The sequence below is a fragment of the Bubalus bubalis genome, chromosome 23 (assembly GCF_019923935.1).
Source record: "Bubalus bubalis isolate 160015118507 breed Murrah chromosome 23, NDDB_SH_1, whole genome shotgun sequence".
NCBI classification, from domain to species: Eukaryota; Metazoa; Chordata; class Mammalia; order Artiodactyla; family Bovidae; genus Bubalus; species Bubalus bubalis.
Window position 1 is genome coordinate 9,302,081 of NC_059179.1, and position 16,979 is coordinate 9,319,059.

Consider the following 16,979-nt stretch of genomic DNA (forward strand, 5'->3'; position numbering starts at 1 on the left):
AAGACGGCAGCCCACCAGGCTCCCCTGTCCCTGGGATCCTTCAGGCAAGAACACTGGAGTGGGTTGCCATTTCCTTCTCCAGTGCATGAAAGTGAAAAGTGAAAGTGAAGTTGCTCTTTCGTGTCCAACTCTTGGCGACCTCTTGGACTGCAGCCCACCAGGCTCCTCCGTCCATGGGATTTTCCAGGCAAGAGTACTGGAGTGGGGTGCCATTGCCTTCTCTGCCTCCTTATGTGTAGGCGGTACAAATTGATTTCTGTCCAAAGAACAGAGGATGGAAAGGTGGGCGAAAAGTAACTTTACAGTGGGGAAACTTGACAAGCATTATCTCAGTTAAGGGATCAACGTCAGTATCAACAGTGGTAAGACGTGTTGACAGTATGTACTATAGACACAATGAAAATGGATAACCCAGTCAAATCATGACAAAGCATCAGACAAATCCCAAATTAGGGACGTTCTATAAAATACCTGGAAAAAAAAATAGTACTCCTCGAAACTATCAAGGTCATCAAAAATGAGTAATATCTGAAAACAGCCATAATCTAACACTCTAGGAATTTAAGGAGATATGACAACTAGATGTAACATGACACCCTGAATGAGATATTGAGACAGAACAGGGATATCATGTAAAAAAATTAAAGAAATCTGAATAGAAAGTGACTTTAGTCGCTCAAGTCATGTCTGACTCTTTGCGACCCCATGAACTGTAGCCTGCCAGGCTCCTCCATCCATGGGATTTTCCAGGCAAGAATACTGGAGTGGGTTGCCATTTCGTTCTTCAGGAGATCTTCCTGACCCAGGGATTGAACCCAGGTCTCCCGCATTATAGGCAGACGCTTTACCGTCTGAGCTACCAGGGAAGTCCATTAACATTGAATTATTAGTTAATGACAGATGTACCATACTAATATAAGATGCTAACAGCAGGGAAAACTGAGCAGTTGGAACATACAGGAACTCTCTGTATTGTCTTTGCAACTTTTCTCTAAATCTGAAACTAATCTAAAATTAAAAGTCTGCTTTGAAAGATTATCTTTGGCTCCTCCATCTTCCCTGCTGTCGTCCAAAATGTCTCTTTCTGTTCTCTCCTCTCCCATTCCCTTGGTTGTCACCGTCTCTAGTCTTTATTCCCCAATCCATCCCCCACACTGTTGTCAGGATAAGATTTCAAACACACAAATCTGAGGATAACGCCTTCCTTATCAAAGCCCTTCAATAGCCAACCCCTTACCTCTATCAGGAGCAGCATACCTTTTCCGTATAGGCCCAGAGTAAGAATTTTAAGGTGGGCAAGCCTACCCTGCTCTGCAGCACTAAAGCAGCCATGGAAGACAGGTAAACAAACGGTTGTGGCTGTGTTCCAACAAAGACAGGCATAGGACTGGATTTGGCCCACAGGGCATACATACATCTAGTGTGTCAAACCCTGGCCTAGTGAATCAAGTCTAAACCCTTAAACTGACATTCAAGGCATAATCCACAGAACCCCTGACCCTTCTCTCCAGATGAGCCCTCCTTCCTTTGGCTAAGCTCTTTGCTCCTACATGGATGCACCCCTGCTTCTCCTCTGGCTAGATGAATTAGGGTCCCTTTTCTGGGAAGGATCTTCAGATCATTCCATATGAGAAAAATTTCTCCCTTATCATAACTCGTAGCACATCCGGACCCTTGTAACTCATCTGGCACAATATCAGTGAAAATATTAAAAATAATCACGGTATCATTCAGTGTTGTGTATTTGTTCAGAGTAGTTCTTTCAAATCAATCCCAAGTACGTTTAAGATATTAAGTAACACAAAGTCAGTAAAGACATTCCCCCATGCCGTCCAAAGACTAGCAGGTAATAAATACTAGTACCTGCTTATTAGTACTATACTTCCTAAAGTGTGTTACAAGTACATCATGGCATGTTAATAGGTGTACCCTTAAAAGGAAGTGCTTTTTAATCAATTATGTCTAAGGAATTCTGGGTTCAACTAAGTTAAGCAACTTTCTCTGTCCTAGGAATTTTCAAAGCCTTCATTGTACATTGTGAATCTCCTTAAAGAGGGATATATTACACAATAACTCTCATATCTGTTAGACCATGAAATTTTTTTCACATTTTTAGCATCTGTGTCCTGGAGAACAGTTAGGGAATTGGTGAAATTAAGCGTACTCCTACAAGGTGGACTGAAAGTTCTAATTCTTTCTATTTGTTACCATGGTAGGCTGAATAATGCAGGCCCCCCACCCAAAGACATCTATGTTTCAATCCCAAGAGTCTTTCGATGTTATCTTACATGGGAAAAAAAAAAGACTTTGCATGTGTGATTAAGGTTCTTGAGATGGGAAAATTATTTGGATGGGCCCTAAATGCAAACAAAGGTATCCTTATAAAAAAGAGGCAGAGGCTGATCGGACAGTGGACAGAAGGAAAGGCAACGTGACCAGGAGGCAGAGACCAGAGGACAGAGGCCACAAGCCAGGGAGTGTCAGCAGCCGCCAGCAGCTGGAAGAGCCAAGGGACTGCCTCTCTCCTGGGGCCTCCAGGGGGAACACAGCCCTGCCAACACCTTGAGGTCAGCCCAGTGAAATGAATTTTGGATTTTTAGCCTCCAGAACTGAGAGAAAATAAATGTGTGTTGTTTAAGTCGCCAAGTTTGTGGTAATTCATTACAGCAGCCATAGAAATGTAATACAGCCACAGCACCTATCACGATGCTGTGCTCTTTGCTGAGGTTAAACATTCCTAAGTGAAGTCAAATTAGCCCTGTCCACAATAGGTCACAGTTAGCCTTAGCTAGTGAGGTTTCCAGGCTTTCCTGGTGGCTCAGTGGTAAGGAATCCACCTGTCAATGCAGGAGAAATGGGTTCGATCTCCGGTTCTGGAAGATCACCTGGAGAAAGAAATGACAACCCACTGCAGTATTCTTGCCTGGAGAGTTCCATGGACAGAGGAACCTGGCAGGCTACAGTCCATGGGGTTGCAAAAGAGTCAGACATGACTTAGCAACTAAACATGACAAAGTGAGGTTTCATCATCCATTTAAGGGAAACAGGTCGAGCCAGTGGTCAGGAATCTGGACCTGGGTTAAACCGCCTCAGTTCAAATGCCAGCTCTAACATTTACCAGTTAATTATATGACCCCAGTCAAGGCATTTATCCTCTTTGTAACTCAGCTGTCTCATCTGTAAAATGGGACTATCTTCATAGAGTTGCTCTGTGGATTAGATAAGATTATGTATAAAAAGCACTTCGTTTCCTGGCATACAATACTCACTCAATAAATGAAAATCACTATTATTACATTACAGTAGTATTGTGACTTAGAGGCAAAAAAAAATCTACTTTCAACTCCAAGCTAAATGTCAAATTCTTTTATTTTCAGTTTGGCAAACTAAATATCTTTACCAAATTTCTAACTTAGGACATTTAAAATGACCTCAGCAGGGTAAGACAAGTGGAAAAGTTCATGCTTGCCTCTCTGAATCATGGCTATTAATATGAGACTTGATAAATTTTGACAGCTAATAGCTCTAAGACAGGCGTTTAGTGTCATGCATTAAAATAATGTCGTTCATTAAAAAGCTTACAGCTATTTCTCTTGTAGGGGCTATCTATATTAGTTAGTTCAAAGAGCCAGCAAAGATGTATTTTCTTAATTATTAAGCTGCTGATGCTCCATTTGCTAGTCTTTATCTTAATGCGTGGTTATGCTTACATTAAGAGCAACAGATGGAACGATTCTGATAGGCCCCAATACAAGGCTGTCACAAGGCCCTTGAAAACAGCAAAGAGACAAGGGTCGTGGCGTAATGTAGAAAAGCCCTCCCAGCATGTCTTCCACCTCTTGGTCTCGCCCCATCTACCCCTATTCTCTGCAGACCACCTAGGCACCACTTGCTGTCACATTCTACAGTAAGACCAGCCTACGTGAGTGAATTAGAAGTTTCCATACAACGTACCTGATCATAAATATTGGCTCACCATTGATCACAGGTGCTTGAGACACAGAACTTCAGCTCCTAAAGCCTTTAAGAGACTTCTATGAAAATGCAGGAATCCTTAGCAAAATTAGTATTTTAAAACTAGTTCCGTACTTTAGTATTCATTAGAGTAAAAGAGTCAAAGTAGGGCTGTGGAAAGAAACTAGGAATTTTCTGAAAAAAGATATAGAAAAAAAAAAATCATACCACCTTCACTCTCCTTTTGGGTGTCACAATCAAGAATTCTTAAAAAAATTATAGTTCAAGCAACTTAATCTATAAATTTCCTAGAATTCTGGTGAAGCAGGATGGGCCATGATGACTTGAATTTGCATGAGAAACCAACAGATATCATAAGAAAAATGATCAAGATCTCCTTAAGACACAGGAACTAAGAACATTCAACAAAGGTGGAAAAGGGCCTCCTCAACTTCTGGGGGTGTCGCAGGTAGACAGGGCACCCACTGAGAGAGCACAAGAAATGGACCACAGATGTACAGAGAACTGCCTGGTCACATGGGACAAGGACGCAAAAAAAGTGTCATCAACGCAGCCAACAGATTTCACACGCCACCACACCCCTAAATGCCAGTCCACAATGGTCTGCCCCGTGAGTGATAAAGGAGACAGCCGAGCGGGGGTCAGCTCTAGGGACGAGGCTTGGAAGAACTTACAGGATCTTGAGTCAGTCCTGGGATCTGCAGGGAGAAACAGAGCCTTAGCGAGAAGCACAGAGAGGAGGAGACTCAGAGCACAGTCGGTGGGAGTTCAGAATATCTGCATTGATTTCTACACCCTCACAGTCCATCCCCTCACAACAGAGGAGCTACAGAGGCACCAGCCACACTAACAAGTTATGGCAGAGGTGGGGCTGTGGGAAAAAAAATGAAAATAAGTCACCTCTCTGACCACATTCAAGACAGAGAGATAGCATCACCCTCTTGGCAGTGACAAACAGATGCGCAGCATGCAGCATGCACGTCAGTCAACACACGGCCAAGCTGTCCTGCTCTGTTGATCGGGGACCACCAAAACCTCAGTGAGGTCTGCTAGTTCAAAACAGTTAGCTTCAACTACTGAAAAGGTTAAAAGTTAGGGATTTTTAAGAAGCACTTCCTTTATTTTGATCTCTCCCTGGTAGCTCAGCGGTTAAAGCGTCTGCCTGCAATGAGGGGGACCCGGGTTCAATCCCTGGGTTGGGAAGATCCCCTGGAGAAGGAAACGGCACCCCACTCCAGTATTCTTGCCTGGAGAATCCCACGGACGGAGGAGCCTGGTGGGCTACAGTCCCCAGGGTCACAAAGAGTCGGACACAACTGAGCGACTTCACTTCACTTCCTTTATTTTAAAATTTTAAAACAGAGGTTGCAAACCCAAACGCCACTGGAGTCAGGCATGGAGAGCAAACGGCTGCAGCTGGCAGGTATGAGGAACCAGAAGGAACCTCCAAGCAGGCAACCACTGCTCAGCCCAAGGCCACTGTGGCCATGGGAGTGGGGGTGCAGGGGTCCCCAGAGGTGGCTCCAGGCTGTTGCCAGCACCGGCCATTGAGACAGTCACAGAATCACTGACAATCTGCGTGCTTTCCTTTTAAGACTATAAAAGTCATATGAGTGAATAAAACGTAGTTCCAAGGAATATAAATGAAGTGAAAATCCTTGCCCTTGACTCCCCCAGTGGCTAATAGATTAGATTACTATGTATGCTTCTTATTCTAGACGCACAAAACGTTCTACAAGTTGTTTCACTTAACAATATGTCATGGACAGTCTTCCACATCAGTGCATGCTGGTCTACTGCATTCTTCTTCCCATAACTATCGTTAGAATACAGAATTTCCATGCTAGAAGATGACTGCCGAGTCTCCAGGCTGACCCCTTCCCTTCGGTGGCGTGGTCTGCAGGGGCCCCCGGGCCCTTCAACCACACAGGAAAGCAGCAGAGCCCCCAACACGGGGGCTCCGGCAGTGCCGCCAGGATCGCGTCATCGCCTCAGCTTTTCAGAAGAGCAGAGCCTCCAATATGCGACATGAAGAGCGAAAGCAGACCTGAAGTATCTAAGGACAGGGTACCGAACTGTAACCAGCGAAGAGCCTCACAGCCATCAGCTTTGCTTTTTTTTTTTTTTTAATTATTAATAGCAAATATCTGGAATCACTCTAAATTCACCCAAGTCACTTAGATTCCCTTAGCAGTCATGTTCTATCTATTTCCAAAACACACATGAAGTGGAATCAACTGACAATTTCATGAAATTCACCATCTTCCTGATCCAGGGCTTAAAGAAAGAGGGCAAGGCCTGGCCTCCAAGTAAGCTGTTTACTCCAGCCAGCCATAAGATGCCAATTCCTGGACCTCAGGGGTAAATCCAGAGGGGAACTAGTGGAATAAAGGATGTGGTTGAGGCCTTTGCCTCAGAGGCCATTCTTATAGAAGGAAATAGTTCTTGAAAGAACTCTAAACTTTGTATTTGAAACATTAATTCTGTTACAAACTCAAGATACCAAAAAAGCTAATTAAGTATTCAGACCTTCAGAAAATCCAGTTTAACTCCCAGATATAGAAAAACCTCTCTGTCTAAAGTTATAAATTCCCTGGAGACCCAAACCTCCTGGCATGGCTAGCTTTCAAAACATTTTAGGAAACTTGACCTCAAATTAAAATCAGCATTTCAGCAAGGGTTACTTACAGTCTTTGAGAAACTGTATTTCAGATAAACACAAATTGCAGAAATAATTTATTTCTTATCCTATTAATACAATTTGCTTTATAAAAGAAATGCTTAGGGTTTTTTTCTGGTATACTTTATTGCCAAGCTAGCAACAGGGAATATTCCACATGGCTCCCTTTTCCCTCTTTTTTATTGCCAAGTAGAATCCACCACCCTAGCCACCCTGTCTCCTGACTCTCTTCTCCACTCCAGCCCCTTGGTTTAGGCTATCACCAAATTTCAGGGTGACCACAATAAGAGCCTCCTCACTCGTCTCTGTCGCCAATCCCATTTGTTCCCTACAAGACTGCCAATAATCCCTTTCTCTCACTCAACAGATATTTACAGAGCCCCTCGTATCTGACAGACACAAGGATGGAGCAGGCACACCAGCAATCTTTGCCCCTCAGGACCATCCCAGAGTGGTATCAGACAAGTGATCAAAAGTGGAGAAAGTGGAGAAAAAGAAGGTGGGAGGTGACAGGAAGAGATGGGGCTGGGTTACTTTATTTACGTGGTCAGCAAATGTGAGCCTGTCCCGATGGAAGGGGAGAGGACCAACGGGTCAGGGAAAGAGTATTCCAGATGGACAGGAGCACGAGCCTGTGCACCTGAGGCCAGCAGAGGCCAGGGTGACTGGACCACAGCGAGCAGGGTGAGACTCGTAAGAGGTGTGATCGGAGAGGGCTGACACACAGGGTGTGTGGGCTCACGGTGACCACCAGGAGTGCCTTTGGAGTGAAATGGGAGCCATGCTTTCTTGCAGCAATTCCTATCTGGGATTTCTTGGAAAATGTACAGTTCTTCCAAATCTTGAGAAAAATAAGTTGAGAAATAGGAGGAAGGCATCATAAATCTCCCGCTTGTTCAGCCATCAACCTAGAATCCAAGGACATCAAATCCAAAGGAGGAGCAGAAATGCTGACATGCAGAGGTGAAGGTTAAGGCCAACATTTTCCAGAACTGGGCCAGGAGCACGTAGAAGTGAAGCTGCCTCGATCCGATCACCCGGTCTTGCTTACAGCTGTTAACCCTGTTCTTAGCGTGTGTTCTCAGTCCCGTCCGCTGCCAGTCGGTCTCACAGAGTCAATGTTAATAAGCTACACAGAGTATGCCATCTACAAATCCTGGTTCTACATTATGCTGTTAATCTTGCTAGAAGACCCAAATGTTAACGTAATTTAGACATTATCGGATCATGTTCAGAAACATGTTTTGGCATCAGAATGTTAAAAATAGGGTACTTTTTTGGTAAATGTACTAAACAATATTTCTTATCCAATATTTTTTAGATATCCATAATAATGAGTAAAGAGCAATAAGAACACACTGGAAGTACTTTAAGAGAGGTTAAGCAAATTAACTAGCTTTTTGCTAGATATGCTTTAAACATTGTAAAATTTTTAATATAAATGAGGAAATGTTTAAGAGGAAAACGTGCTTACCAGAAGAAATGCAAAGAAAAGATGCAACTGTTGTAGAAATCAGACTCTAATTTAAAAATCTAAACTAGCAAAAATAATAATAACAATATTTCAACAGCAAAAGTAAACCAAGGCAACCAGGAAAATGATTTTATTGCTTGAGAAGGAAATGACTTTATATGAACTTAGGGAACCCAAATCTTTTATAAAAAGCAATGGGTACGCCTGTCCATTGCTCCAGAGACACTGTACATTTCAAGGCTATTCTCTGTACAAACATGGGAAATCATTGCCTCCATAGACAAGAGAAAGCCATGGCAACATGCTTCCCAACTGTAGGCAGGTGGACAACAGGAAAAGACAGAGGGAGGCTATGGGAGTTTGTAAGATTAAAGGTTACAGAGGGAACTAACATAGACATACTCAATGACAGAAACTATTCCTGCCACTTAACATATATTTATTTATATAATCCTCACAGTCACTCAAAGAGATAAGTGCTATTATTAAACCTACCCCCATCTTATAAGAAGAAACTGAGGCACAGAGAAACAAAGCTAGTTTTCACACAGCTACTAAGCAGTAATGTGTGTGTGAAAGTCACTCAGTCATGTCCAACTCTTTGCAACCCCATGGACTATAGCCTGCCAGGCTCCTCTGTCCATAGGATTCTCCAGGAAAGAATACTGGAGTGGGTTGCCATTCCCTTCTCCAGGGGATCTTCCCGACCCAGGGATTGAACCCACATCTCCTGTGTCTCTGCATTGCAGACAGGTTCTTTACCATCTGAACTACCAGGGAAAAGCCAGACACAAACATGGATTCTGGTTCCAAGTCCATTCTACTAACCACTACACTTTCCTGCCTCCATGCTACTTCAACTGGACCCTATGATTTCAGAATACGATTGGCAAGTTTTACATGCTAATGGTTCAATGAACTCTCATTAACACCATCATCATCACCATCATTATCACTGCTTACCTGTCTATTTTTTTAATTATAAGAACATTTTACTTAAAGGTACCACACAAGCTTTTATCCCCATGTGCTGAATCTAATTCCCCAGACTGGAAGCTTCCCCATTCTTGCCATAAAAAATAAACAAGTCACTCTGGGCTGCTTAAATTTCATGCCTGAAATATCCCAGATAAGCAACCTGGACTGAGCCAAAACACCAGGATGAAAAATGGCAGCTGGCAACCTTTTGATTCATTGGAGAACTGGATGCTGTCAGTGTTCCAGGATATGGCATCGCAAGGCCTTGGACCTAATAGTCACTGCTTTAGCGTAAGTATGCATTGGTCTGGAAGCTAATGAGGGCAGCCCCACAATGATCCATCGAGACAACACCTGGAAAAGAGAAATCTGCCCTGAAGCAGACCACAAAAGCTAAGGGAAACTGGCAAACATGCCACAGAGTACACGCCACAGATCAAAGACCTGTTACTAAAACTACAAGGCTTGGACAAAGAAGACTCCTAACTGTTGCTTTGTTTACCACAGTCTTTTACCTCTACTTGCTGTTGCTTCTTTAAGTAACAACAGTGTCCCGTCCACTGACTGTATACCCACGAAGCCCACTCCCATCCAGCCGCCAGAGGTGTGCCCATATCTCTCCTTCCAGGTCATCTGCAATCACTCATATTCTGTGTCTGCTGCCACATCTGTTCTGCTGTCCACAAAGGCAGTCACACACGATAAATACACAGACTGCTTTGGGAGTGAAAGTGGAAAAGAGAAAGGATTAAATATAGTTATCTTGGCCTAATGTCTGAATATGGGAGATCTGTCTATCAGATATATTCTAGATTTAAACCCATTTAACTGCTAAGGAAACCGAGTCCCAGAGAAGTTAAGTAACTTGCTCATGGTTGTAAAGGTCTATCTGTCTATTATCAGCAGTTTCAGCAGGCTGATCCTGCCCGAAGCACACAGGAAACACTTTCACCAGCGGAACAGAATGAAGCTTCTCGTACAGTGAGCTCTGGGGAGACACCCACAGCATGGAAGGGGCACTTAGGAGTCACACAAGGGATAAGATTATATTCAATGTATGTCCCATCACTTAGAAACTCCTAAAAACAAAACCTGTTCTCTCCAATCTAAAACTATAAGGAACTTCAAGTCGGGTATGTAAGCTGGAGGAAGCATCTGACAGCTCTTGCTTAAACACAGGAAAGTTTGTTAAGACGGAAGAAAGGAAATAGGCAGCTATAAATAGCTCAGCAAGACAGTGATTCTTAGTGGGAACTTTCACAATTTTTCCTTCAATTTACTGTAGACACATACATTCATACATATACATTTGTACGGAAGTGTGTGTGCACTGTTTTATATTTTTCCTTGTTGATTCTAGCAATACAACAACCAAGTCTTAATGCCAGGCACTGAGAAAACAAGGAAAGAATATTAACAACGACAAGTATAAGTCAAATCAATGGAGCGCGAGAGGCCCTCACCACAAATTTCTGGTGGCCCAGTCCTTTCAGCAAAAGATCTGGCAAGAACCATAAAAGGCTCATACTCCAGATGACCAAAAAGCACATGAAAAGATGCTCAAGGTCGTTAATTATTACAGAAAGGCAACTCAAAACTACAATGAAGTAACACTGCACACCAATCAGAACAGCCATCATTTAAAAATCTATAAACAATAAATGCTGGAGAGTATGTGGGGAAAAGGGAACCTTCCTACACTGTTGGTAGGAATGTAAACCGGTGCAGCCATCATGGAGAACAGTATAGATGTTCCTTAAGAAACTAAAAACAAAGCTACCTCATGATCCTGCAATCCCAATCCTGTGCATATATCTGGAAAAAAAAACTCTAATTTGAAAAGACACGTGCACCCCAATATTCATGTAGTACTATTTCAATAGCCAAGACATTCACTGAAAGATAAATGGGTAAAGAAGATATGGTATATATGTATACAATGGAATACTATTCGGTCTTAGAAAAGAATGAAAAATGCCATTTGCAGCAACATGGATAGACCTAGAGATTGTTAATCTAACTGAAGTAAGTCAGACAGAGGACAAATATCATATGATCTCTACACTTTTATGTCGAGTCTAAAAAAATGATATAAATGAACTTATTTACAAAACAGAAAGAGACTCACAGACTTGGGACAGCAAGCTTGCGTTGACCAAAGGGGATAACAGTGGCGGGCTGGGGCGGGGGGTGGTGCCGAGGGGCAGAGGAGGAAGATTAAGTTTGGGATTGATATGTGCACACTGCTGTATATAAAATAGATAAGCAGCAAGAATTTGCTGTGTAGCACAGAGAACTGTGTTTGATATCTAGTAACTGTGTGGATGTGAGAGTTGGACTGTGAAGAAAGCTGAGCACCGAAGAATTGATGCTTTTGAACTGTGGTGTTGGAGAAGACTCTTGAGAGTCCCTTGGACTGCAAGGAGATCCAACCAGTCCATCCTAAAGGAGATCAGTCCTGGGTGTTCATTGGAAGGACTGATGCTGAAGCTGAAACTCCAATAGTTTGGCCACCTGATGTGAAGAGTTGACTCATTGGAAAAGACCCTAATGCTGGGAGGGATTGGGGGCAGGAGGAGAAGGGGACGACAGAGGATGAGATGGCTGGATGGCATCACTGACTCGATGGACATGAGTTTGGGTAAACTCCGGGAGTTGGTGATGGCATGCTGAGATTCATGGGGTCACAAAAAGTTGGACACAACTGAGTGACTGAACTGAATAACCTATAGAGGAAAAGAATCTGAAAAAGAATATATTTATAACTGAATCGTTTTTGTGGTACACCTAAAACTAGCACAGTGCTGTAAATTAGCTACATGTCAAATTTTTTAACGCTAAAAAAATAAAAGTACTTAAAAAGGCATCGTACTCTTTGACCCAGTATTCCTATTCCCTTTGCATGTCATAGTCATGAATTTCCTCCCCATTCTTCATATCATGTTTCTACCCAGTTATGATCAGAATCCACATATAGCTTCTGTATCCAGCTACACAGTTTTCCTAACAGCAGTTTTCAAAGACTGCATTACTTAGTAAGGGGCCACAATCATTGGGATGGAAGAGACCTGCTGTGTCTTTTTGTGTTGTAATCATGCCTTGTTATTCAAGAACAGTCTCTGAGCTAAGCAGCGTGTCACTCAATTTAGTGCTTACATTGGGCAGATAAAAACTTTTAAATCATAGTTTAAGAACCAGTAAACTAGAACAGTCAATAGGAACAAAAGAAGACTCGGAGCGAAAAAGGCCTAGTTTCTGAAATATGAAGTAAGGATTTGACCTCAGGCAAATCAAAATTTCTCTGGGTCTGTGTTTCCATCTGCGATACAGTCTGAGTGTTTACCGTGTACTGGACACTGGCCGAGCACTCCGCATACCTCGGCTCACCGGAAGCCCAGCACAGCAACACGAAGAGAGGGTGTCAGCACCCCCATCTGACAGCTGAGGAATCAGAAGCATGAACTTACAAAGTCTGTTTCTTTCTTTTTTTTTTTTTTTAATTTTATTTTATTTTTAAACTTTACATAATTGTATTAGTTTTGCCAAATATCAAAATGAATCCGCCACAGGTATACACGTGTTCCCCATCCTGAACCCTCCTCCCTCCTCCCTCCCCATTCCATCCCTCTGGGTCGTCCCAGTGCACCAGCCCCAAGCATCCAGTATCGTGCATCGAACCTGGACTGGCAACTCGTTTCATACATGATATTTTACACGTTTCAATGCCATTCTCCCAAATCTTCCCACCCTCTCCCTCTGCAACAGAGTCCATAAGACTGTTCTATACATCAGTGTCTCTTTTGCTGTCTCGTACACAGGGTTATTGTTACCATCTTTCTAAATTCCATATATATGCGTTAGTATACTGTATTGGTGTTTTTCTTTCTGGCTTACTTCACTCTGTATAATAGGCTCCAGTTTCAAAAGTCTGTTTCAACTGGCAGAGCCAGGACAGAGCCCAAGCCATCTGGAGCCAGATCTTGCTGCTAGATTAGGGGATTTCTGGGGTTCCTTAAAGCTCAGACGCTCAATGATTCTGACAGTCGAGTGCTTAGTTGGTCACATTCATGCCAGTTTTTTGTAGTTGGTCAATGCTGGTCACAAGTAACTAATCTTTTATCTTCAAACACTGTGAGATTTAAAGCAGCTACGAAGACACTGACTTCAAACCCTGACTTTAATTAAAGGGCAACCTAAAACAAACTAGAAATCCATATGGTGCGTCAAATGCTTCTTGAAGATTCAATTCTCCATTGATGTCAGAACAACTGAGTTATCAACTAACTTGAAAAGCAGAAGGATGCAAGATAGAGAAACATTTGCTTCTGAAATAAGTGAAACTGGAAATATAACCACAGACAGTTTCCAGGCTCACAAGGTGGTCTCCGCTCAACAGTATTTCAGATGGGCCTCCCCCACCCCGCTACTGAGGACTCCAGAAGTCTGCCCATCCTCCACGACCAGGCAAAACAAGAAAGGAGAGACTGAAGCAACATTTCCAAGCCATCAGAGACCATATCCTCGTCTGGGATCAGAAAAGCCCACCCGAGTTCACATGCATTTCTTCTTTTCAGTTCAACAGTCTGAGGCCCACCCTTTCTTTTCTTTCTTTTCTCAAGTTCCAGTCTCTCCTCAGTCCAACTCACCTCACCCAAATAAATGAATGAAATGACCACTTTCTAGATCAGAGATTCTAGGAACTCAGCTGTGCACAAAGTCCAGGTGTCTGATTAAAATGCAGACTCCCAGCCTCTATACCAGTAGACTATGGTTTGCTGGGCCTGCTTTGGGGCTCAAGAATTCACACTTCCCCAACACTCCCTGCATGCATGCCTCTCACACACAAACACGCCCCTGCCCTCCTCTGCCATGTACACAGGTAGAAAACCACACTTTGATAAACAATGCTATAGAGAATGCAAGAACAAAGTTACATCTCTTTAATTTTTTTTAATTGAGGTGACATTGGTTTATTACATTATGTAAGTTTCATGTATATATTATATTTCAACTTCTGTACAAACTACAGGGTGCTCACCACCAGAAGTTTAGTTTCCATCCATCACCTTACAGTTGACCCCCTTTATCCATTTGACCCACCTACCCCTCCCCCGCCAAACCCCTTCCCCTCTGGTAACTACTGCTCAAAGTCACATCTCTTTTAAATCATAGCCTAAATTTCGTGTCCAAACTGTTGATGAACAGAAGGGTTTTCTCTGGTTTCCCCTTTCCCTGTGCATCTGCCCGTGATTCCCAAATCCACCTTCAAAACACACTTCCCTCCCCTGATCTGAGCACTGATCTGTGGCCCTCGCTGAGTGAGCTCTAGCCATTGCTGTCAAAAAAAAAAAAAAAAAACACAGCAACAGAGTTCCTGGCAGCCTCAGCAAATCATTCCTAGCACTGAACAATTGCCTGGAAAACGTCAGAGCAGTAGCTTCACTCGGGAACTATATAAGTGGATGCCAACTTCCTATCGAGCACTCTAGGGCACTTACAAATGTGTGGAGGGATTCAGTGGACCACCTGGGCCTGATGACTAGCTCCTGATGATCACTGCTTCTGAACCCAACATTCTCTGGCCTGATGGGAGCCTCAAGTTTCCACACACACAGACCGTGCCCATAGGAAGGGCGTCCTGTATACATGGGCCAAGCAGTCCTGTGACTACTGGAAAAAAAATAATGCCAAGAGGCTGGTAATTCAACTAAAGGAATGTATTACACCACAGTTAAAATGAACCTTGCTAAAATACCACGATACCGAAAACCATGTTAAATCCTCTTATATAAGAAACTCTTTTTATGGTACTCGTCTCCTATGCAATGAGTCCCTTAGTGACTGGGGTTTAAGTTACAGAAATCCACAGGTGCAGGCCTTTTGTTTACACTTGTGCATCCCTTGGAACAAAGGTACTGACAATCTACCTCCCCACGCCAGAAGCGCATGGATGACGGCTCCCAGACCCGGCACCTCACCAGGGGAAGTGCTACAGGGGCTGGAGAGGCTCAGACTGAAAAAAAGCAAGCATCACTCAGGGCCTCGGGCCACATCAGGCCTCCAGCCAAGCACAATAACCTGTGACCTATGTGACATTAAAGCACAACAGGAACGCAACACTCTGGCACCCAAGACCACTTACAGCCACCTGGAGTCCGCACATCAGAGCCCTGGCTTTCCTGAGTCCCCCAACGAGGCTCAGTTAGAGACGTGAAGTGGGAGAGAGGATCTGGTGCAGCATGCAATAGCAAACCCAGGCCGCAGGGAAGTGACTAGGACAAGGAGGCCACCCTGTGGGAAGGGAAAGGGTCGTGACTGGGAAGAGCACAGGAGAGTTTCTAAAATGTGGCTTTCTTGGTCTGCGTGATGATAATGTGTTCACATTGTGAACATCTTTTTTCTATGTACTTTGATGAAAGTGTCCAGCTTTTTTAAAAGGCACCAGAGATATAAAACTATACAAGAAGACCAGGCTCCAGCTCTTGGGATCACACATCCCTGACGGACACCTGGCTGGTCAGACTAAGCACATGTGACACCCAGAACTATTAGCGATGTTCCCACTGGTGGCCACACACCCGGGAGCAGCGTCCATTGTCTACAAGGTTCTCCAAACTCCACAGCTCAAGTGTAGGGCTGGCCAGTGTGGCACTTTATGAGCAGAAGAGAACATAGAAGGTGGGAATTACCAAATTACCCACAGTTAATGGATTACAATAAACCAGTGTTTTATCCACTGGGGGAAAAAAAAACGTCATAGAGAAAAGAATGAGAGAAGGGCAGATAAGCAGATTTGAAAAGGCTAGTTCAGGGAGAACATACCCTGAGTGCTCTCTCTGGTCTTGTGTCCCGGCTTGTCTGTGGCTGGCTGGCCTATTTCCTGGCACCCACTCTCTTCATCCCCGTGTCATGAGTCATGGGAGCACTAGGGGAAGGGTGAGCATAAATGATTTTCTTCTTTTATGAGATGGACTTCCAAAATCTTTTTACCCTCCAAAGTTTTTCCTTTGTCATATTTTTACGAACTAAGCAAGGTGTTTATATATTGTTCCATACCCTTTTCTTCCCCCTAAAGTACGTTCTGAAGGGCAGAAATGGTCCTTCTCAATTCGGTAGGATATCTTTGGACGTTGCACAGTGTCTGGGATTCCTTCCACACAGGCATTTTTATATACAACCATGTGTCCAAAAGCATCTATACCAACACTGGGGAACCTCCTACCGCTGCAAAGCAGATCACACTGTAATCTATGTCAGGGCAGAAGCACTGACTTCCACCACGCCGTCTGTAATCTATGTCCGGGCAGAAGCACTGACTTCCACCACGCCGTCTAGAACAGCAAGTACCAGCGCCTTTCAGCCTGGAGACTAAGGGAGGGTTCTTAAATGCTGCCATTGGTGTTACAGGAAGATACATCTGCATAAGAAGTGAATTAGTAAGTAGTTAAAGGCCTGGGTTTGGGAGTCCAGTACAAATGGGTTAAAATCTAACCCAACTCTAGCATAAAAATCTTGGGCAAGTCACTTGACCTCTCTGAACCCTCCATTTGGTCACAACGTCCCAGGTCCTAGAAAGGACAGGACATCTGACTCATTTATCTCTAGGAACGTTCCACATCTCCAGCCTCTCCCTCTGGGGATGATTTTTAAATTAACACATGCTGGCATCCAGCATCTGCATCTACTCTGTTGGGGTGCCCTCTTCGATTAGTGAGCACTGGTGGGAGGGGACCCCACCCCATTAGAGACACTGAGAAGAAGAGCCATTGTCCCCTCCATCCCTGGCACCTAGTATGTACATGTGTCACCAAGGCCTAGACAATCAGATGCTTCCAGCCAGGACCCTGAATCTGGAGTGAGTGACCCCGGGAG

At 43.7% G+C, this 16,979-nt stretch overlaps 1 protein-coding gene across 14 annotated transcripts in view; it reads right to left on the minus strand.

The window, feature by feature from the left end:
* SGMS1 (sphingomyelin synthase 1) overlaps window positions 1–16,979 on the minus strand; it is a 327,516-nt gene that overhangs the window by 256,165 nt on the left and 54,372 nt on the right. For 5 of the 14 annotated variants that reach the window (XM_044935022.2, XM_044935027.2, XM_044935020.2 and 2 more), the window contains exon 3: window positions 15,930–16,032. The exons of the other annotated variants lie outside the window; for them this stretch is intronic. The gene's annotated coding sequence lies outside the window, so the exon portion shown is untranslated. The remainder of the gene's footprint in view (window positions 1–15,929; window positions 16,033–16,979) is intronic. 14 annotated transcript variants of the gene reach the window in all.